General features: G+C 36.4%; 1 protein-coding gene across 12 annotated transcripts in view; it reads left to right on the forward strand.

Moving 5' to 3' along the window:
* LOC145254806 (uncharacterized) overlaps positions 1-23,103 on the forward strand; it is a 400,418-nt gene that overhangs the window by 321,034 nt on the left and 56,281 nt on the right. The gene's annotated exons all lie outside the window — the stretch shown is intronic.

The following is a 23,103-nucleotide window of genomic DNA, read 5'->3' on the forward strand; positions in this document are numbered from 1 at the left end:
CACGTGAGCTGCGGGGCCATATGTCGAAAATTGTTTAAATTATAAATGCCAAAAATTCTTCTTTGAAATAAGCTGCATGTTTGTATAATATATTTTTTTTTTTGTCATTCATGTGAATTTAAAGTTTGTAATAAATAACACCCCTTGTGTGTGTGTGTGTGTGTATGTCTGTGGAGAAACTATAAGGAAGACATTTTTTATAACTTGAGTTGGTAACTAGATCTAAAGGGAGGTGGTGTTTGATCAACACTACTGGGGACCCATGATTTAATATACTGTTTTGTTTTTAAATCCTCAAAACGTGTTTCATGTTAAACAACTGATAATCCCTTAAATTAACATAAGGACTATTGTAAATTAGAGAGAGTAAGTTGATGCATTGATTGCAGGTTATTGAATTACTTACTGACTAAATAATTTTCCAACAAACGAAAAAAAATATAAAAAATTGAATAAGTTTTTTTTATATAGTTTTAAAGGTTAAAAAAACTTCCAAGACTATATATATGTGTGTGTATATATATATATATATATATATATATATATAGTAAGTTATATATGTCAATTAAGCTACACAGAATATTCCGCGTTTCATCCACGCTAGAATTCATCAGGCTTATCTCGCATAAGGCTGATGAATCCTAGCATGGATGAAATGCAGAATATTCTATGTAGCTTAATTGACATATATATATTTTATAACTTACTACCTAGCTCTACCTACGTATTGAGCACTGTTGAAGTAAATACTTAAAGTTTACGCATAAATTTATACTTTCATATATTAATTTATGTGATTAAATGAATTAGTCATATATATATATATATATATATATATATATAATAGATATCAACATAATTGATTGTGAATTTTGTATATATAAGAAAAAAGTTGAATAAGGTTTATGTTTGTATTTGAGTGAGCAAAGAAATATGTATAAATTAAATGAATATCGAATGCATTTCAAGGTTTTAGTCTGACTTTGAGATATACTACATCGATGAAGTCTCTTCATGAATATTTGATATTTTGCATATCCGAAAATTGTGTTCTCAATATTGTTTGTCAGTTTTCTGATAGAAATATGGAGTGTTTCTCTGAATATCTCTGATTTATGATATGTATTAAACTAACAGGAATGCCTGACGTTACCCAGGTGTTTAGGTGGTGTAGTAAGGAACCGGGGCGATCAAAGCAACAGTAGCGGGGGAGGGGGGGTCTGTGTAGGTGGTGTAGTAAGGGGAGGGGGTAATGAAAAAAAAAGTGGGAGTAGCGGCTGGGGGGGGGTAAAACAACAGTAGACAGAGGTATTAAAAAAAAAAAGCGATAGTAGGCAGGCAGGCTCAAACCGTAAAGCAAAGAAGAAAAAAAAGGTTAAAAAAAAAAAAAAAGTGACGTCTTAGCTGATGTCTTGATCGCCCGTTGAAATTAAGCATAGTCAGTCCAACCAATATGATGATTGCTAAAATGGCGATGCAAAAACTGAACCAGTCTTGTAGAAAACTGGTGAGTTGATGGTGGAAGAATTAGTATTTTTAGCCAATTTTTCGATATTTGTCGTCCAAGACGATACTGATTCCATCAGGATCCGTCAAAAGTTTTTGGCAGACATATACACACACATACATGCATGCATACATAATACATACATACACTCGCACACACCGACGATTGAGATTTATATTATAGACTAGCAGATGTACCTGGCGTTGCCCGGGTGTTTGTAGGTGTAAAAGAAAGAAAAAAAGTTTTTGATAGGGATGTGTAGGCTCGAACCCGAAACCTTGAGGCGAATAGCCTGATAACTTATGACGCTACAAGGGGAGAGAAGTGATAATGGTTGAAATTAAATGTTTAAAAAAGCAGATGGTTAAACGAATGTGAACGTGTGGTTTTCTAGGTCGATCATAATGCCATAGAGAAATAAAATCACAGCACGAATTTTGTAACATAAAAGTCGCTCAGATGAAAGATATAGATGACCTCGTTTCGTAAATCAGAGATATTATAATCTAGAAAGTATATAAAAAAATTGTAAGAATTAGTGACCCCCCCGTCGAAAAATAGCCTTTGGCAGACATAAAAAACCAATGCACACACACGCACACATTTTCGCTTTTATATAATCTTGAATGCATAGAACAAACTCTTAGAATTACACCTATAAATCATTTTTTATTTTCCATTTGAAATATAAAATTGTTTTCCTCTGACATTTATTTTGCTCGTGTAAATAAATTAAACAGCAACCTCCATAGGGAAACTGTTGCATTCCACATTTATTTCTAATACATATATATATATATATATTATAGAAACATAAAAATGTGTTTAATTGATTTTATTTTGATATTTCGAGCCTTTTTCTGCTCTTTGTCAAAAATCTAGGGACATTTTGCTACATTTTTTGACAAAAGAGCAGAGGACTACTCAAAATATCAAAATAAAATGTAATGATTTATAAACAACAACGTTTTTATGTTTCATATACCATCTATAGAAAATACTTGACTAGAAGCGTGCATGGGATAACATACTACATCTGATGAGTATATGTATGAGAAGATTCGTTATTGACATGATAATATTGATTCTGCATAATGAAATGGATCGGTAAAAAATGTACTGAAATCTTAATATGCTGAAAGCTGTTTGGTAAGAAAAATAAACATTTGGATCTTGGAATGTTGCTATACTGTTATTCTTTTATTTATATATATATCATCCACATACAGTACTGTTTCGTTGTATCACAACTCATCAGTGCGGCTAGACATACACCTTTCCCCAGCCACGGATCGAACCTACCACCGTTGTGATGACAGTCAGCAATATGATTTGTTGTTAGCAATTTTTTAGCAATATTAACAACTTTGAAACGCTATTATTTTTATTTTTTTCCGCTACATTAGCGTTTTTTTTTTTTTTTTTTTTTTTTTTACTTTTTTAATTAAGCTCTTATTGTTATTCATATATGGTATGGATAGACCGCCCTTATTTTTTATGGGACATATTTATTTTTATTATTATATATTATTTTATGTGCATAAAAGTATATCTATGGATAAGCGTGTTTCTGGCTTTTAGCCTTTGACACTAAAGGTTAGGATTGAACTCATGACATCAGTATCTGCATTATGATACTTTACCGATGTACCACAGTTGATCACCACTTTAATGCACTTTTTTTTTTTTTTTTAAATTTTTTTTTTATTGCTTATAAAGTTTGGATTTGTTGTTGGCATTGTTTAGCGATATTAACAACTTCAAAACGCTGTTATTTTAATTTTTTTCCGCTACTATAGTTTTTTTTTTTTTTTTTTACCCCCATAACCTCTGGTCCTGGATATGATCTTAAACTATATCCAATGGTGGAGCCCCAGCTTGCAGGCTTTGGGGAGTGTGGAGCCACCTTTTAATTGCCATTGTGCCCAGGTCCAGTAGTGGTAGTACCTGTTAGGGTCCCAACTATGGGTTAAATAGAAACCGACTTAAAAAAAATATATGTTCTATTAAAAAGATTTTCTTCAAAATAACTGGATTTGGCATTAAATAACCTGAAAAGATTTGATATGCTGTAAAATAACCAACCAACCTATAACCTCCGGCCTTGATGAAGGGGAGACTAGAACTTGCTGCTATGGTTTCAAATGATTTGAAATAACAGCAAGGAGAGACTTGATTCCAAATATTTCTCATATATTATATCGCCCCTCTATTGGAAATAGGGCATGATTATGAATATCTCTAGTATCAAATAATCCTTATACACTGTGAAATTTACTTTATGTATGAAAACCAAAGAGCGGAGTTATAACATATGAGAAATATTTGAAATCAAGTCTCCCCTTGCTGTTATTTTAAATCATTTGAAACCATAGCAGCAAGTTTTAGTCTCCTCCTCCATCAAGGCCCGAGGTTTTGAGGAAATATCAGATATTTTGTAATTCATATACAAAACTAGGAAAACAAATTACTAAGATTGAAACATTGTATGGCTATAAAAAAGTGCCAAAATTAGGCTCTAGATGATCCCTTTAATGTGCGACCTTAAAGGGAAATGTCACATAGCCCATTACACAATTCAGGTCAATAGCTTTCTAACGAGCTTTCATTTGTTACATTCTGATCAATAGTCGCTGAGATTTGGAACATAAAATTGCTAAAAAAGGTGGTGTATCTATGTATGGATATATTTATACTGGTAACCAAATTAAATATTAAAATGCTCATATCTTTGGTTCTATGGGACGAAACTATGTGGAAATTTGTAGGGTTTTGGAAGATTATAATACTATATTATAGTTAAAATTTTATGACAATTAGTAAAAAAGAGCCTGTATTTTCAAACTAATAAAATATGCCCAAATTTGCCTACAGTTGTATAGTGTCCTGCAGGCCAATTTCAGTTTTGCTGCTTCGGTTGTCTCCCCTGTGGCCTTATCAGACCAGTAATATATGTATATTAATGTTTCTGGGGAAATATGTTTATTTAATTATATTGCACCTTTTATTTATACCAGTCCTTTAATTTATGAAGCTCAATGTAACTACAGAGCATATATAAATAGATGACAAAAATCTATAATCAAAATTTCATGATGTTGACCATCTTATCATTTATTTCTTAAAGTATGTTGAAAGGCACAATTCTTGACAGCACCCGTTTCATAGCGCAGAATAATTCATGTAACTATTTTGTCAATTTTTAGATTTATTCTACCCTTAACTCACCAGAAGAAAAAAGACTCAACTTTAAAAGAAAATAAATATATGGGCATGATTACAAAATCTAAAATTGAAAGAGAAATTGCAATTATTTTTCAACTTGTGCCATGTTTGAATTTTTAAAAAAATTAGTCATGTAATTATATATATATATATATATATATATACACACACACACACACACGACAGAAAAGAATAGACACCCATAGAAATAGTTTATTTTAATAAACATAATTTATAGAACAAAATCAAAAATGAATGTTAAAAAATTTAATAACTAATACTTGGTTGACATTACTGTTTTTAATGCTAAGACCCTTCTAGGCATAGCATTGATCAATTGCCGAATATCATCTTTAGGAATTTCTGACCACCTCTGACACAATAATGCTAAAAGTTCAGCCTTAGAAGATGGCTTCCTTTTTCTTTTTGTGAAGTTTTCAATTGGGTTCATATGCCGGGACTGACTTGGCCATGAAACTTTATTCATCTCATTTTGGCTCAACCAATGTTGTGTCGACCTAGCAGAGTGACTAGGAGCTCCGTCTTCCATAAATAGGAAGTTAACTTGGTTTATTTTACCACTTGAAAATATTGGTAGGAGTCTTTCTTGTAATATTGAAACATATTTAGCAGAATTGATTTTTCCTTTGCACTCCACCAGGTTTGAGCAACCATCACTCCAAATTGCACCCCTTACCATAAGTGAGAAACCCCCATGTTTTCGCATTAGCTGCAGTCTTGCTAAGGAAGCCTCCATACTCTTCCACTGTCGGGAAATAATGCAAATTGTGACTCTTTAGAGAAAATGACATTGGTCTGAAAAAGTCATAGGTCTCTTCTCCGTCTCACAAGCCCAATCTTTTCTGCACTTAATAGTGGCAGGATGAATAGGTTTCCTTCTCGTAGCTCTATTATACTAGTAGCCCAGCTTGTGAAGATACCTGACAGCTGTTCTGGGACAGTTTGTCAGAGGCTTTGCACCGAATTTCCTCTTCAACATTTGTTTTCCCAAGATGCAAGGTTCTTTCAGATGCTGAGGTTTTATGCACTCTTTCTTCCTCTCTTGTGAATTGTACGATCACTCTATTAAGAGTAGAAAAGGGTTAATGAAAGATTTCCTGTTATCTTGCGTTGACTAAGACTGCCTTCGTGTTGATCCATGATTCACCCTCACAGAAATTCTGATAAGTCTGATGCTTCTTTTGTTCGTGGCATGCTTCAATGTTGTTAGATGCAATTTTAATGAGATATTCCCACTTATTTCAGCACTATTCTTATCGGTAAATCTTAGGAAAAATATTTATTTTAGTGTCTATTTTTTTCTGTCATGTCTATATATATATATATATATATATATATATATACTCGTGTTTTTTTATATTCAAAAGTAATGGACTAATGAATTCAACGAGGTTGTTAGATAGTGCTCAATAAAAAGAGCTGATAATACTTGTTTATTGTTATATAAACATGCTCACATCCCGCTGCTACAAATAGCCACTTGTTTCAATCAAACAACAGATATCATCAGGCAGTGACTTGACTATTCAAAAGTTCAATGAATAATGGATTTTTATTTTAGGTAGGAACTCTTTAAAAGTTGGAGTTAAAACAGATATCATCAGGCAGCGACTTGACTATTTATATAACAATAAACAAATATATATATATATATATATATATTTGTAGTCATCAACATACAGTCCTGTTTCATTGTATCACAACTCATCAGTGCCGCTAGACTAGCATCTCTCCCAAGCAAGGATTGAACCTAGAACCATCATGTTGACAGTCGGCAGTTCTCCCACTCGACCGTGGAAACGACGCCTGCAAATAACCCATCGGAATGTCTATCTAAATAGACATCCGCCACCACTTTTACAGTGCTCAAACTGCCTGTTTGTAAACAAACAAACAACGAGCTTCACATTTTTCAGCCAATTAAGTAGCAGGTGAGGTTATTTACAACAGTGCTCTACCCAAAACTTAAAATATATTTGTAGTATGACAGAAAGAAATAAGCAGATACTCATAAAATTCGATGTTTAATTATTTAATTAAATACTACTATTCCGTGTTTCCTAGGAGTATTTTTACTATCATTGTTGAAATTCTTGTTAAACTTTGATCCCAGAGTTATGCATTTCTCCCATCGTTTGATGCAGCTCTGGAGACCGTTTTTGTAGAACACCCCAGGTTGCTCCTCCAACCATGATGTGACTTCAGAAATAAAGCCTGCATCATCTGGGAAACACTTTCCTTTTAAAAACAACTTCATGGCTGGGAAGAGGTGAAAGTCAGAGGGTGCAAGGTCAGGAGAGTAGGGAGGATGGGGAAGATTTCATAACCACACGCCCGTACTTCTGATCTTGCGAGATGTGGACCGGAGGGTCCTCCTGCAGGAGGAGAGTACCTTTGCTGATCTTGCCCTGCCTCTTGATTTTAATAGCTTCCTTTAATTTCCTCAAAAGTGAAGCATAATAGGCTCCTGTAATTGTGGTACCCTTTGCCAGGAAATCTGTCATCACTACTCAGTTCTGGTTCCAGAAGACTGAGCATGACCTTGCCAGCGGAAGGCTGCATCTTTTCCCTTTTTTGGAGGTGGTGAGTCCAAGTGCTTCCATGCTTCCACTGCATTGACTGAGCTTTGGTCTCTGGATCATAGTGATGGACCCAGGTTTCATCCTGTGTAATCAGTCTTTTGAAAAACTTTGACTCATCTTCTTGGCACATCTCCAAATTCATCCTTGAGCACTCAACATGTTCTCACTTCTGGAATGGTGTGAGCAACATGGGAATCCATCTGACAGAAACCTTATGCATATGCAAATGGTCATGAATGATAGTTTTCACAGACCCTGTACTAATCTTGACATCTTGGGCTATTTGGCGAAGAGTAATGCGCCGATCTTCCAAAATGACAGCCTCAACTTGACAGACAGATGCCTCATCAATGGCAGAAGGGGGAGGGGGGCGACCAGGTCTGTGAGCTGTTTCCACAGACTTCCAGCCATGTTTGAATTCACGATGCCAGCGTTTTACAAGGTCATATGATGGAGCATTATCACCACAAGTATCTTTCATTTCATCAAAAGTCTCCTGTGGTGTGCGTCCTTTCAAATACAAAAAACAGATCACTGCTTGACATTCAACAGACTCCCTTTCACACCTGACTCAGTTCAAACACCTGTAAAACAGAAACCAAAATTAGTTCAGAGCTGTAATTTGCCACATAACTCGTAGAGATATAAATCATTGCGCATGCAAAATTTCAGCTAGATCAGACAACTGGAAGTGGGTCAGGGGCATTACTTATTGCACGCCCCTCGTAATGCTACTCATCACCCCTCTTTTTTGTTATTAATATTATTTTTACATATATATATTTCGCACTGTAACAGGAATTAACACAAGGATGTTACTTGCCAGGGTGGGGGTGAGGAAACAGGCAATATAACTCTTTCATTCTCTGAAGATAAACCTGTTATGGTCCGAAATACAGGGTGTTTCAAAAGTCTTGGGAACATAAAGATTTTTAATAACTCAAAAACTATTAGGAGTTAAAAAATGAAATTGGTACCGTTGGAAAGGTTAAAGTTTCAAGTTTTGTGGGGAATCTTCAAACTTGCTCAATATGAGCACCATTCGTCACACGGCAGACATCTAGTCGATAGTCCATTTCCTGCCAAACGCGTTCAAGCATCTTGATGTCAATGGTTCCCACAACTGCCGTTATTCCAGCCTTTAGTTCGTCAATATCTCTTGGAAGGGGCGGCACATAGACTTGTTGCTTGACAAAGCCCCAAAGGAAAAAGTCACACTCAGTACCCCATATGCGAGTGCTATGCTTGTTAACTTTGCCATTCAGATAGAAGGTCGCCTCATCGCTAAAAATAAGCCGGTCATCAAAGCTGTTATCTTCCAACTTCTCTTGCATTGCAATGCAAAAGTCACGGCGAAGTGGCTTATCAGTTTCCTTCAACTTTTGGACCAACTTGAGCTTGTAAGGTACCATTTGCAGTCGTTTCCTTAAGACACGCCAGACAGTTGCTGGAGCAAGCTGAAGTTCCCTGCTGGCTCTTCTCACTGATTTACGGGGGCTCTGCTGAAAGGCTTCCGGACTTGCTCAACTGCATCTTCTGAAGTTGAAGGGCGACCTGTTCGCTTACTTGGGCACAAACACCCATCTTTCACAAATTTAGCATGCCATCTGACAATGGGTTTCCTTTCAGGGACTTCTTTTTTAAATTTCCTGCGAAATGCACGCTGAACACATGTCCACGATTCAGTCTTTGCAAATTGGAGGACGCAAAACGCCTTGTCTTGTTTAGAGAACGCCATTACTGCACATGGAAAGATAAGACGAAAATCATTAGTATGACCAAAAACTTGATTAAGCAAGCTTTAAAATGACACCAGTTTCATTTTTCTACCTGGAATAGTTCATGAGATATACGCATTTGTAATGTTCCCAAGACTTTTGAAACACCCTGTATATCAGAAATATTTTAACTTAAAAAAAAAAAGATTGAATCGTATTTTTTTTTCATTTTAATAAATTTTATTTTTTTCATTTTTAATGTATTCTAAAATTGTTTTATCTGTTTATTCAATGTTTTTAAATTCTTAATGAAGCTTCCAAGAGCTTTAATACCAATTTCTCTCTCTCTCTCTCTCTCTCTCTCTCTATATATATATATATATATATATATATATATATATATACACACACACACATTTTATTTTTACTGATAATGATTTGTGTTTTTATTGTGACTTCAATTTATAACTGCCATATTTTTCTTAAAACAAAAAAAAACCCTCATTACTTTTAAAGTAAAAATTAGTGTTGGTTTGATTAAGCGGAAATAAAAAAAATCGGAAATTTCGGGGGTATCGGAATCGGAAAAATTTGTGCCTATTTTCCGGTGCCAACAACGATTCTTTTAATTTTTTTTATTTGATTTTCTATAAAGAAAAATATTCTCCCGCTGGTAGTCATACTAAAATAATGAATATATATTAATTTTAACCTACTAGTAAAACTAAAATCGATAGATCATCCCTCACAAATGAATCCTTACGTTTGATAAAATATCTGCACATTTAACATTGTGTTTTTACGGTAATCATGAAAAATAACGACTTTATAGTTAAATATTTAGAGACTTAGAAAGAATCCGAATCGGTAAAAATACTGGAATCGTCCCATCCCTAGTAAAAATGAAGTAACATCTAAATAACAGCATATGTTTATCTTGAACCAGCGTGTGATCTTCCCGTTTTTGAAACAGAATTCCTCAACTATGACTGAGGATAGCCGGTAAAGTTTGAACTCTCAATGGATTGAAATCGACATTATCATGTTTCTTTGATTTGCTCTTGTAAAATTTTGCACAAATCTTTGTTATAATAAGGCGCAACAACGAACTAAGTATAATAGAATTATTTGGTGCACAGTTAAGGAATTAATAGAGATTAGTATTTAAGTTCCACTTTTTCTCTGAAACTACTAGGCTGATCTAGCTGAAATTTTGTATGCACCTTTTGTTATGATAAGGTACATCAAACTAAGTATTATGATATCTGTTTGATGCACAGTTAGGGATTAATAGGGATTAATATTTAAGTTTAACTTTTTCTCAGGCACCCATTTATCATAGCCAATGGGCGCGCTTATCAGGCAAGTGTTCATTTCACCTCTAATTTAGAGACTTTTAGATACATAAGATTGTATGTACATGCATGATAATAATAATGATATATAGAGGAATGGCTTCTGTCGCCGGGTTCAGGTCTATCGATCGGTGTTAATCATGACACCCTGCACTAATGATTCCCGAAAAGATGAAACACTAGTGTCTGTAGGTATTTAATAATTATTATAGTAAATAATTATATATATATATATATATATATATATATATATATATATGTATGTATGTGCGTGTAAAAAATATTTCTCTTTGTCTATCTGTCCATTCCACTTATCCTTGGAAACTTCTGGGCTGATTTGGCTGAAATTATTTATTGACTTTTGTTATAAGGTGCAGCAAACTAAGTATTATGGTATAAGATGCAGAAGATTAAATATTTAATGCAAAAATGAACTCAAATGTAATATATATATATATATATATATCTCCCTAATTCTCTCTTCAGCATCTGGCCACATTAAAAAAATATACTTACATTGTGTTCATGCCTTTGTCATCGCTCATATCACATTAAAGAATGTACCCATGCATACACGTACGCACATGCATCCTCTCTACGAACTTGACTCTTATCTCATACAATGTGTACCCCACCCCACGCACCCCAATCCTTTACTGCCGAAAGTTTTTCACATGGTTAAAGTACTATAAAAGAAATATTTTCGGAAATGTCTCTTTCTCAGGGTGGGGGTGTCGGAGTTGAGATAGTCTTTAACTCTGTTCATTGTGTACCAAGTCAGGAAATATGAAATATGAATAAAGAGAATGCTCTACCCACAATTCTATCATCCCTAACTTTGACCCGTCGTCGCCACTCTGCTGCTCTGCCCCATGCCCGCCATGCTCGCCCTCCTGTCCTCTCCAAAAGTCTTGGTATGCTGACACCATTTTACAGTTAAACATGTCTAGAGGTTCCCCTGTCGCTATCCATCAACACCGCCACACAATTACCACCAAGGGAAGAAGAAACCTTTTCTTTTAAATGCCTAACTGTCCCTGGTTAGTTTGTTATTAACTCTCAATTGGTGGGCGGGGATGACCACTATGCTGGAGGTTGATCATAATTGCACCCTTTCTTTTTTTTTTTTTTTTTTTTTTTTTCCTGACTATTTTGAGCATTTTTCTTTTTTTTTTTTTTTTAAAACAGGAATTTTTTTTTCTATTTTTTTTCTATTTTTCTTTTCTTTCTTTCCTTTTCCCTCTTGCTCTTCATCTGTTTCCTTTCCCTGTTATTTTTTATTTATTTCTGTGGACGGCAAGGTGGAGTAAACCTAAATAAATCAGGGTCACAATGCATTGCTGTAATTGGAACTGCATCTGTGACTGCTCAAACCTCACTCTCTCCCATTCTGTTTCTTTTCTCCCTATTCTTTCCATTCCTCTCCCCTTCTCTCTGTCCCTCTCCCCTTCTCTCTGTCTCTCTCCCCTTCTCTCTGTCTCTCTCTCCTTCTCTCTGTCTCTCTCTCCTTCTCTCTGTCTCTCTCCCCTTCTCTCTGTCTCTCTCCCCTTCTCTCTGTCTCTCTCCCCTTCTCTATGTCCCTCTCCCCTTCTCTCTGTCCCTCTCCCCTTCTCTCTGTCCCTCTCCCCTTCTCTCTGTCCCTCTCCCCTTCTCTCTGTCCCTCTCCCCTTCTCTCTGTCCCTCTCCCCTTCTCTCTGTCCCTCTCCCCTTCTCTCTGTCCCTCTCCCCTTCTCTCTGTCCCTCTCCCCTTCTCTCTGTCCCTCTCCCCTTCTCTCTGTCCCTCTCCCCTTCTCTCTGTCCCTCTCCCCTTCTCTCTGTCCCTCTCCCCTTCTCTCTGTCCCTCTCCCCTTCTCTCTGTCCCTCTCCCCTTCTCTCTGTCCCCCCTTTTCCTCTGTCCCCCCTTTTCCTCTGTCCCCCCTTTTCCTCTGTCCCCCCTTTTCCTCTGGCCCCCTTTTCCTCTGTCCCCCCTTTTCCTCTGTCCCCCCTTTTCCTCTGTCCCCCCTTTTCCTCTGTCCCCCCTTTTCCTCTGTCCCCCCTTTTCCTCTGTCCCCCCTTTTCCTCTGTCCCCCCTTTTCCTCTGTCCCCCCTTTTCCTCTGTCCCCCCTTTTCCTCTCTCCCCCCTTTTCCTCTCTCCCCCCTTTTCCTCTCTCCCCCCTTTTCCTCTGTCCCTCTCCTCCCTTTTCCTCTGTCCCTCTCCTCCCTTTTCCTCTGTCCCTCTCCCCCCTTTTCCTCTGTCCCTCTCCCCCCTTTTCCTCTGTCCCTCTCCCCCCTTCTCCTCTGTCCCTCTCCCCCCTTCTCCTCTGTCCCTCTCCCCCCTTCTCCTCTGTCCCTCTCCCCCCTTCTCCTCTGTCCCTCTCCCCCCTTCTCCTCTGTCCCTCTCCCCCCTTCTCCTCTGTCCCTCTCCCCCCTTCTCCTCTGTCCCTCTTCCCCCTTCTCCTCTGTCCCTCTTCCCCCTTCTCCTATTTATCTCTCCCCCCTTTTCCTATTTATCTCTCCCCCCTTTTCCTATTTATCTCTCCCCCCTTTCTCTGTCCCTCTCCCCTCCACCTCTCTGTCCTCTCCCCTCCACCTCTCTCTCTCTGTTATTCTCTTTCCCATTTTCTCTCTCTGTATTATTGCTCATTCTCTCTTATTTTGTCTCTCTGATTCTCCCCTCTTCTCTCTTAATCTTTCCTTCTTTCTGACTCTCTCCTTTTTTGTCTCTTTCTCTCTCTTTCTCTCTCTCTCTCTTTCTCTCTCTCTCTCTTTCTCTCTCTCTCTCTTTCTCTCTCTCTCTCTTTCTCTCTCTCTCTCTTTCTCTCTTTCTCTCTCTCTCTCTCTCTCTCTCTCTTTCTCTCTCTCTCTCTTTCCCCTGCTTTCTCACTCTTTTTACCATCTCTCTTGCTTTCTCTCTTTCACTCTTTTCAAACTCAGTTTCACTTTCCAAACCAAGTAACTTTTATTTCTGTATTTCCATTTTGCACTCTTTTCATCATCTTCAGTGTTTCGTATTCTACAGCCCCCCCCCCCAAAAAAAATCTGTTACCTTCAGTAAATTTTGAACAAGATTTGTGGAGTCAGAAGTTATAAGCTCTGTCTCAGACTCCTAGAATTTCCAAAAATGCCGTTTCTAACTCCCAGGAGTCCCAAACATCCGACTCCTTATAAAGATTTTCAATATTTGCACCGTTGATTCTTCTAAGAATAAAAACTTTGACTTCAACTCTTTCCAAAGCCCTCAACTCTGGCTTCCTAACTCTGTTTCAAACTGAACTCATTATGTAATTCACTGGGGTAGGCAGATCTTATTCTGTGGTTGTGAAACTCAAGCTACCCCAATGGATTAAATAAAGGGTTCAGTTTTAAATTTTCCGAAGCTTACAAACTACAATAAGTATCATCTGAAGAAGTTTGAGTGCAACGGACAAAATGTTGTGAACATTATATCCAGGATAACAATAATGATTTGTATTAAATGCCAACCTGCCCCCACCTTGTTTGGGTGCAGAAATACTTTATTTTCGACCACCTCGTAACTCTTGCTTCTGTTAATTTAGTCCTTTAGTCTTCATATTCCATATGTGATGTTTCTGACAAAAGGGAAAGAATTGCTATTTTCTGGGTTGGAATCTTCCTAGTTTTTAATTATGAAGCGTTTCTTTTCTTTTTCTTTTTTTTTTACATCAAGTGGCTTCATGCCTTGTTTGTTCATGACGAATGTCTTCTATGAGCATCTCTAATCGCTAATCCAAAAAAGATTTAATGAAAGAAGGAAACAGGCGATTTTGACTAAAGTTAACGCCTTATGCAGCCTCACATAACAAATGCATTTGAGAAGTTTTATTAACACACGAGTGTCTGGCATATAAAACCAACAGTATGTTCTTTGATATGACAGGGATGCCTTCGAAATGAATGTTTCTGTTTATTTTTATTTATTTTTATTTTTTTTTTACACAGTGGTCACCACTTATCAAGGCCCAGAAGCCATTCAGGGATAAGGGTTATTGCAAGTACATTACGTTAGTGTGGAGATTTGATGAAGTGTTTACTTAAGGGGGCGGTTCATTAGGAATTTGTTAACGTTGGACTTGAACACATCCAAGTTGTAGTCAGGTGGGAAGCAGGCAGACGGAACAGTGATATTTGCATTTTTAAACTTTAATTCAAGCCATTACATGATGAGTTGAGCAGCAAAATGTCTGTTTACATTACACTTGAACTTCTGCATGTCAGTACAGTCAGAAAAACAGGAACCCGGAAGACAATTCCAAAGTATAGCAGTCTTAGGGAAGAAACTATTAGAGTAGAAGACATTCTGGCATCTGGGGATCTCTATTGTGTTATGGTGGGATTGTGCAGCTTGTCAGGTTTTTCAGGAGTATTTATGTTGACGGGGGCAAAAGAGTTTGTAGTTTATTAGAGCACCTACCATTAAAATACTTGTAAAACAGGCAGAGGGATGCAATATTCTGTTGATGAGACAGAGGTTGAAGCCTAGATGACAGTTCGGGACCTATTAGGTTGGTGACTCTATGCATGTGAACCAGAAGTAAAGCAGCATCATCTTCATCACTATTTCTGATTTTGCATTAACTCTGAAGATAGCACACCAAATGATGCCGATGATATTTACATCTTGGTGAATAACACCGGTGCAATTTTTAAAAACAAATTTTTTATACCACTTCAAAGATGGCTGCATGGCTAGTAGAATAGATTTCTTTTGATCATTGCGGTTTGGGTTCAATCTCCACCCAATGCCAACCCAGTGTTTCATCCTTTAATAGTCTGGTTGATAAATGGGTACCGGTTTAATGACTGGGGTCAAATTGTTTTGATAGATGAAAGGAGTGAAGCCCTCTCCTGCCCCTCCCCCCCACCTCCCTAGATAAAAGAGCCTTTGGTTGCCCTCAACTGTGATCAATAACTTTGAACTGATCACTCTGAACAATTTGTAATAGGTTTTCAGTGCTTCTGTTAAATACCAACTTTGCAAATAAATCTTTATTATTTGCATTAGTACGGTACGTGCGTAACTTTGCAATTATCGTGTTCTTCAAACAAAATTCTTTCATTTGCTTTCCTTTGTTTCCATCCAAAGTAAAATTCTTTTCTATATTGCTAATAACTTTGTCGACAGATACCTTCAAGTTAAGTTTGGTTACAAAGTAAAAGTTTTTTGATTCATGGAAAGTGCTCAAAACAGTACATGAAGTCACTTGATGTAAGCAGCTAAAAAAAAATGACTACTTCAATATCAAAAACTAGTCATTATAAATTCCATTTAAAACAAAGGGAATAATTTCGTAAAAAAATCCTCCCGCATGCCTTTTAATTTCTTATTTTTATTTATACATTAAGAGTCAAATTCACGACTTCAGCATTTTCATTTTCATTACATGGGTGTAACCACACTTGCATTGGATGGCTGTAACCACACTTGCATTGGATGGCTGTAACCACGCTTCCATTGGATGGCTGTAACCACACTTGCATTGGATGGCTGTAACCACACTTGCATTGGATGGCTGTAACCACGCTTCCATTGGATGGCTGTAACCACGCTTCCATTGGATGGCTGTAACCACGCTTCCATTGGATGGCTGTAACCACGCTTCCATTGGATGGCTGTAACCACACTTTCATTGGATGGCTGTAACCACACTTTCATTGGATGGCTGTAACCACACTTCCATTGCGTGGGTGTAACCACAACTTCCATTGCGTGGGTGTAACCGCACTTCCATTGCTGGCTGCCCCAGGAGAAATATTCAAAAAGGTTGCAGTCGGTCGATGAGGATGGCCAGAAGTCTGTCAAGTGGTGATAGTGAAAATTTTTGAACTGCCACGCCTGGACTGTTTTGGCTTTGTGTGCAGGAATAAAGTCTTGCTGGAAAACATAGTGGTGTTGGGTGGGGATTTCTTCCACCCAAGGCTTCACCACGTTTTTCAACATCTCCTGGCCCTGTAGGTGGGGCATTAGAATACGCCGACTGCCCCCCTGCAGAGGGTAAAAGCTTGTGGGCTTTGGGGAGTGTGGAGCCACCCTTTAATTATCATTGCTCCCAGGTCGACTCTGATCTGGAGTGGTAGTACCTGTTAGGGTCCCAACTATGGGTTAAATAGAAACCGATGTGAAAAAAACAAATATATTCTATTAAAAAAAATTTTCTTCAAAATCTTTGGATTCGGTATTCAATAACCCGAAAAGGGTTGATATGCCGTAAAACAACCAACCAATCAACATCTGGTATTTTGTTTACTTTTTAAGTGTTGGGTTTTGCTGCAACATCCTGCACACACACATGTACACACACACACGCGCATGCACATGCACACACGCATGATGTAACTGAGAGGAGTATCTTAATTCAGTTCCTTTGATCTAAATTGTTGAAAACATTTGATGAGAATTTAAAATCCTTTTAAGTTTTTGTTTATCTTTGACGTTTATTCGTTTCATCTTGTATTAAAACTCAAGTGGAACTTATAAGTGTCAATAACTCTTCCTTGAAATGGGTGGTCTTACTAAAGAGAAGGAGGGAGATTAAAAAAAATAATAAAAAAAAGCATTCCCTCTCTCCAAGAACGACCAATGTCCAGTTTAATCACGTTAATACGAGTCCGAGATGAAGTAGTATTACTTATTTGTGTGATAATACTCTTGAACGTTTTGCAGCCATTTAAAAAAAAAAAAAAAGTAAAATGGTAAAAAATGAAATGCAAAGAAAGTAATTGATTATCTGATGCTGTTCACTTCCCCAAATTTAGATTTTTACTCATTTAAAAATGAATTGTTACAAAATCGAATAAGATGTTATAAATAGAATTGTTATAACCCCACCCAATCGCATGGCTCTATACGCACTCCGTTGCATGGCTCTATACGCACTCCGTTGCATGGCTCTATACGCACTCCGTTGCATGGCTCTGTACGCACTCCGTTGCATGGCTCTGTACGCACTCCGTTGCATGGCTCTGTACGCACTCCGTTGCATGGCTCTGTACGCACTCCGTTGCATGGCTCTGTACGCACTCCGTTGCATGGCTCTGTACGCACTCCGTTGCATGGCTCTATACGCACTCCGTTGCATGGCTCTATACGCACTCCGTTGCATGGCTCTGTACGCACTCCGTTGCATGGCTCTGTACGCACTCCGTTGCATGGCTCTGTACGCACTCCGTTGCATGGCTCTATACGCACTCCGTTGCATGGCTCTATACGCACTCCGTTGCATGGCTCTATACGCACTCCGTTGCATGGCTCTATACGCACTCCGTTGCATGGCTCTATACGCACTCCGTTGCATGGCTCTATACGCACTCCGTTGCATGGCTCTATACGCACTCCATTGCATGGCTCTATACGTACTCCGTTGCATGACTGTATACGCACTCCATTGCATGGCCATTATCATACAGATGAATAATACTTATTCATAAATTGGACATAGCAGTTCTTATGAAGGAGGAAGGTTTTTATCTCCCACCTCCTTATAATGACAATCCATTTCAAGAAAGACTTGTTGACATAAAAATACTTGTCAACTAAATCTTTTTGAAACAAATAATATTACTTCATTTCGGCCTCATATTATCCTGAATAAACTGGACATGGTGGTTCTTGGGGAGAGGGAAGACTTTTTATCTCCCTCCGTCTCCTTATGAAGACCACCCATTTCAAGGAAGTAGAATTTGTTTTTGTTATTTTTTTATTATTATTTAAAGGATATTTACTGGACTGTTATTTTTACACCGAGAAAGAGTATTTTTAAAAAAAAAAGTTTTGTTGCAATAAATACATAAATAAAACCATTTGGTTTTTTTTTTTTTTCCGAAAAGATTTACTTGCAAAGTATTTCTATGTTAACAAGTCTTGAAATGAATGATCATTATAAGGAGGGAGAGGGAGATAAAAAGCCTTCTCCCTTCCTAAGAACTGCCATGTCCAGTTTATTCAGGACTAGCGGGGGTGCCCGGCGTTGCCGGGTGTTTGTAAGTGTAAAAGAAAAAACTTTTGGAAGGGACCCATATCGTTGAGACGAAAGCGAAAAAAAAAAAAAAGCGTGATAACTTACCTCGACGCTACAAAGTCAGTGGAATGAGGGTTGATGAAATTAAATGATTAAAAAGTTATGTGACAGGTGCATAAATTTAATGAGGTCAAACATTACGCCATAGGGAAATGAAATCCTGCACTTAACTTTGGCTGCAAGGTTTTATTTTGTTTCCTCAAGTTGTTTGGGGGGGGGGGACCAGCTCCCCATAAAAAAGGGGAGTGTTCAAATGAGTAGCAATTGTCTGATATGATGGTTTTCACCGTATTGATCAAAGCTGATTTGTTTTCTGGACGTTTCCGGCGGGAAGGCTGGGGAATCACCTTCACGTCATCAGTTTCGTATATTTATACTAAAAAGTCAAACAAACACGCAACACAAAGGAATTGCACAAATTTTATAAAAGTCGATCAAAAAAATTTTAGACACGACGTCCCTTTGCAAATTGTACATATTATGATATCGGGGGTATATAAACAGTTCTAAGAAATTATACCCCCCCCCCTCCCCAGAGAACCCCACGAAAAAAGCCTTTGCTGGACATACAAAAATATGCGCGCCACTTTTGCCTTATATATATATATATATAGTAAGTTAAAAAATGTATATGGCGATTAAGCTACACTGAATATTCTGCGTTTCATCCACTCTAGGACTCTTCAGGTTTATGCGTCCTAGAGCGGATGAAACGCGTAATATTCAGTATGGCTTAATCGCCATATACATTTTATAACTTACTAACTAGCTCTACCTATGTATTGAGCACTTTTAAAGTAAATACTTAAAGTTTACGCATAAATCTATACTTTCGTATATTAATTTTATGTGAGTAAATTAAATAGTTATATATATATATATATATATATATATATATATATATATATATAGATAATGAATTAGTGTTATTCATCTGCATCATAATGGCCACCCGAAATTTAGATTTTTACCCATTTAAAAATAAATTGTTCCAAAATCGGATGTCATAAATAGAAATATGATATCATTGTCTACTTCAGTGTTCTTTTTTTTTTTATTCCAAAGGTATTTACTGGACAATTATTTTAAGGGCAATAAAGAGATTATTTCTTTTTAAAAAGTTTTATTACAATAAATAAACAAATGAAAATGTTTTTTTCTTTTTAATTATTTAGCTGAAAAGTATTTTTATGTTAATAAAAAAGCGAAGATGTGAGAGAAGCCACCATGGAATTTCCATGGGGGTACTGCTTGTAGTTTTTCATAATGTGCATAAAATCCTCGCATCTAAAAGATATGCCACAGGAAAAAACAAGATATGACCTAATAGTAATTATGGTGAACACTAAACAGCAAAACGATTTTGATATACAACTTAATCACATTTACAAACTGATTCTCGTAAGATAACCAAAGTTAAGCAACGTTGAGCTTGTCAGTACCAAATGAGTGACCATTTAAAAATACCAGGTGCTATATGTAAGAGGACGTTGACACCTCCCTGCAAGAGCTGCAAAACCCTAATGTTGTCACCTCCCCTGACTGGGGTCTGGTTCTGATTTTAATCCTTTGACACTTCCTCCTCTGGAGGAAGTTGGTGACTGCAACTAGCATACATATCAGTAATTGTTTATTATAAATAGATTGTAAATTCCTTAGAAAAATCTCTCATCAATTGAATAGGTATTTATCCTCCTCCCATCATGGAAAGATGTAACAAAACCTTAGGAAGTTTGGGATTGGAAAGCCAGCGCACAAGTGAAGGTGCACTCTGGCCTACTGAAAATACCTTAGCAGCCCCATCAGCATTTCCCGGTAAGGGCGCCTTAGGTGATGAACTAATCCCCTTTAAAAGAGAGATAGTAAGGCCTTGGAAGGTGAACCTCCTAGGATTACCTAGAACCACACCTCAACCTGACAGATGCAAGGCCATTTTCCTACTCAGAAATGGCCACGGCTTTGTCGGATTGTCAAGGACATATCCTCAACAGGTGTGAATATAACTTAAGCTGTAAGAGTAATGTCAGAATTAAAATATAAATTGTAGATGATGATAAAAATTAAATTTATAAAGTAAGATGTCTTCATCATCATGTCTGTTTTACATGCTGACATGTGTTGGATGGCTTTTAGAAATTGACTTCCAAACTAACCTGTCTGTGGTTAAGGTCTTCATTTAACCCTTTTCTCTTCATTACATCCATATCATTTGCTCCCATGTTTTCTCCGTGAACTCAACTTGCTACATCTATTGACCCAAGAACTCTTATCCATCCATTCAATGTGGCCATACCATCAAAGTCTACTGTCCAGATTTAATCTTCTAGGGTCATCAGATATAAACCTGTCTTTAAGATTCACATTACACATCTATCATATCGTTTTCATATCATTTCCCTCCATGCAACTTATGTCCTCAACCCTCTCTGGCCAGGTTTCATTTCCGTACATCATCACACGTATGTGTATATGTTTATATATTTGTATAGGATTCACTTCTAAACTAATTAACTGATCATTATGTAAGGCTGTGTAAGATGTTAACTTTGGTGAAAATCGCCTGTTCCTTCTTTCATCAAATTATTTTGATTGTCAATACTTATCGAAGACATTGATACAAAACCTGTCTAAGACCACTGCCATGCACGTAAAATACCTTTGTGTGAAATTTCATAAAAATCACCCCAGCCATTTTTGAGTTCATAGGGAACGAACTCACAGGAACACACAGTTCCTTTAATATAATAGTAGAGGTAGAGATAAAACTAACCAACTAATCATAAATTAAGCTATACGAATCATAATAAGTTGGCAAACACTTAAAAGCATAATATTGCTAAGTAGCATCTAACAAAAATGAAATGTTTTGTGTGTAGAAGGTTTGAAGATAAAAACTGAATTGCTTTGAAACGTTTTTGAAGATAAAGACTGAATTGCTTTGAAACGTTTTTGAAGATAAAGACTGAATTGCTTTGAAACGTTTTTGAAGATAAAGACTGAATTGCTTTGAAACGTTTTTGAAGATAAAAACTGAATTGCTTTGAAACGTTTTTGAAGATAAAAACTGAATTGCTTTGAAACGTTTTTGAAGATAAAGACTGAATTGCTTTGAAACGTTTTTGAAGATAAAAACTGAATTGCTTTGAAACGTTTTTGAAGATAAAAACTGAATTGCTTTGAAACGTTTTTGAAGATAAAAACTGAATTGCTTTGAAACGTTTTTGAAGATAAAAACTGAATTGCTTTGAAACGTTTTTGAAGATAAAAACTGAATTGCTTTGAAACGTTTTTGAAGATAAAAACTGAATTGCTTTGAAACGTTTTTGAAGATAAAGACTGAATTGCTTTGAAACGTTTTTGAAGATAAAGACTGAATTGCTTTGAAACGTTTTTGAAGATAAAGACTGAATTGCTTTGAAACGTTTTTGAAGATAAAGACTGAATTGCTTTGAAACGTTTTTGAAGATAAAGACTGAATTGCTTTGAAACGTTTTTGAAGATAAAAACTGAATTGCTTTGAAACGTTTTTGAAGATAAAGACTGAATTGCTTTGAAACGTTTTTGAAGATAAAAACTGAATTGCTTTGAAACGTTTTTGAAGATAAAGACTGAATTGCTTTGAAACGTTTTTGAAGATAAAGACTGAATTGCTTTGAAACGTTTTTGAAGATAAAGACTGAATTGCTTTGAAACGTTTTTGAAGATAAAAACTGAATTGCTTTGAAACGTTTTTGAAGATAAAAACTGAATTGCTTTGAAACCTTTTTGAAGATAAAGACTGAATTGCTTTGAAACGTTTTTGAAGATAAAAACTGAATTGCTTTGAAACGTTTTTGAAGATAAAAACTGAATTGCTTTGAAACGTTTTTGAAGATAAAAACTGAATTGCTTTGAAACGTTTTTGAAGATAAAAACTGAATTGCTTTGAAACGTTTTTGAAGATAAAAACTGAATTGCTTTGAAACGTTTTTGAAGATAAAGACTGAATTGCTTTGAAACGATTTTGAAGATAAAAACTGAATTGCTTTGAAACGTTTTTGAAGATAAAAACTGAATTGCTTTGAAACGTTTTTGAAGATAAAAACTGAATTGCTTTGAAACCTTTTTGAAGATAAAGACTGAATTGCTTTGAAACGTTTTTGAAGATAAAAACTGAATTGCTTTGAAACGTTTTTGAAGATAAAAACTGAATTGCTTTGAAACCTTTTTGAAGATAAAGACTGAATTGCTTTGAAACGTTTTTGAAGATAAAAACTGAATTGCTTTGAAACGTTTTTGAAGATAAAGACTGAATTGCTTTGAAACGTTTTTGAAGATAAAAACTGAATTGCTTTGAAACCTTTTTGAAGATAAAAACTGAATTGCTTTGAAACGTTTTTGAAGATAAAAACTGAATTGCTTTGAAACGTTTTTGAAGATAAAGACTGAATTGCTTTGAAACGTTTTTGAAGATAAAAACTGAATTGCTTTGAAACGTTTTTGAAGATAAAAACTGAATTGCTTTGAAACGTTTTTGAAGATAAAAACTGAATTGCTTTGAAACGTTTTTGAAGATAAAGACTGAATTGCTTTGAAACGTTTTTGAAGATAAAGACTGAATTGCTTTGAAACGTTTTTGAAGATAAAAACTGAATTGCTTTGAAACGTTTTTGAAGATAAAAACTGAATTGCTTTGAAACG

This window comes from Euprymna scolopes, chromosome 30 (assembly GCF_053919585.1).
Source record: "Euprymna scolopes isolate OS-2025 chromosome 30, ASM5391958v1, whole genome shotgun sequence".
NCBI lineage: Eukaryota > Metazoa > Mollusca > Cephalopoda > Sepiida > Sepiolidae > Euprymna > Euprymna scolopes.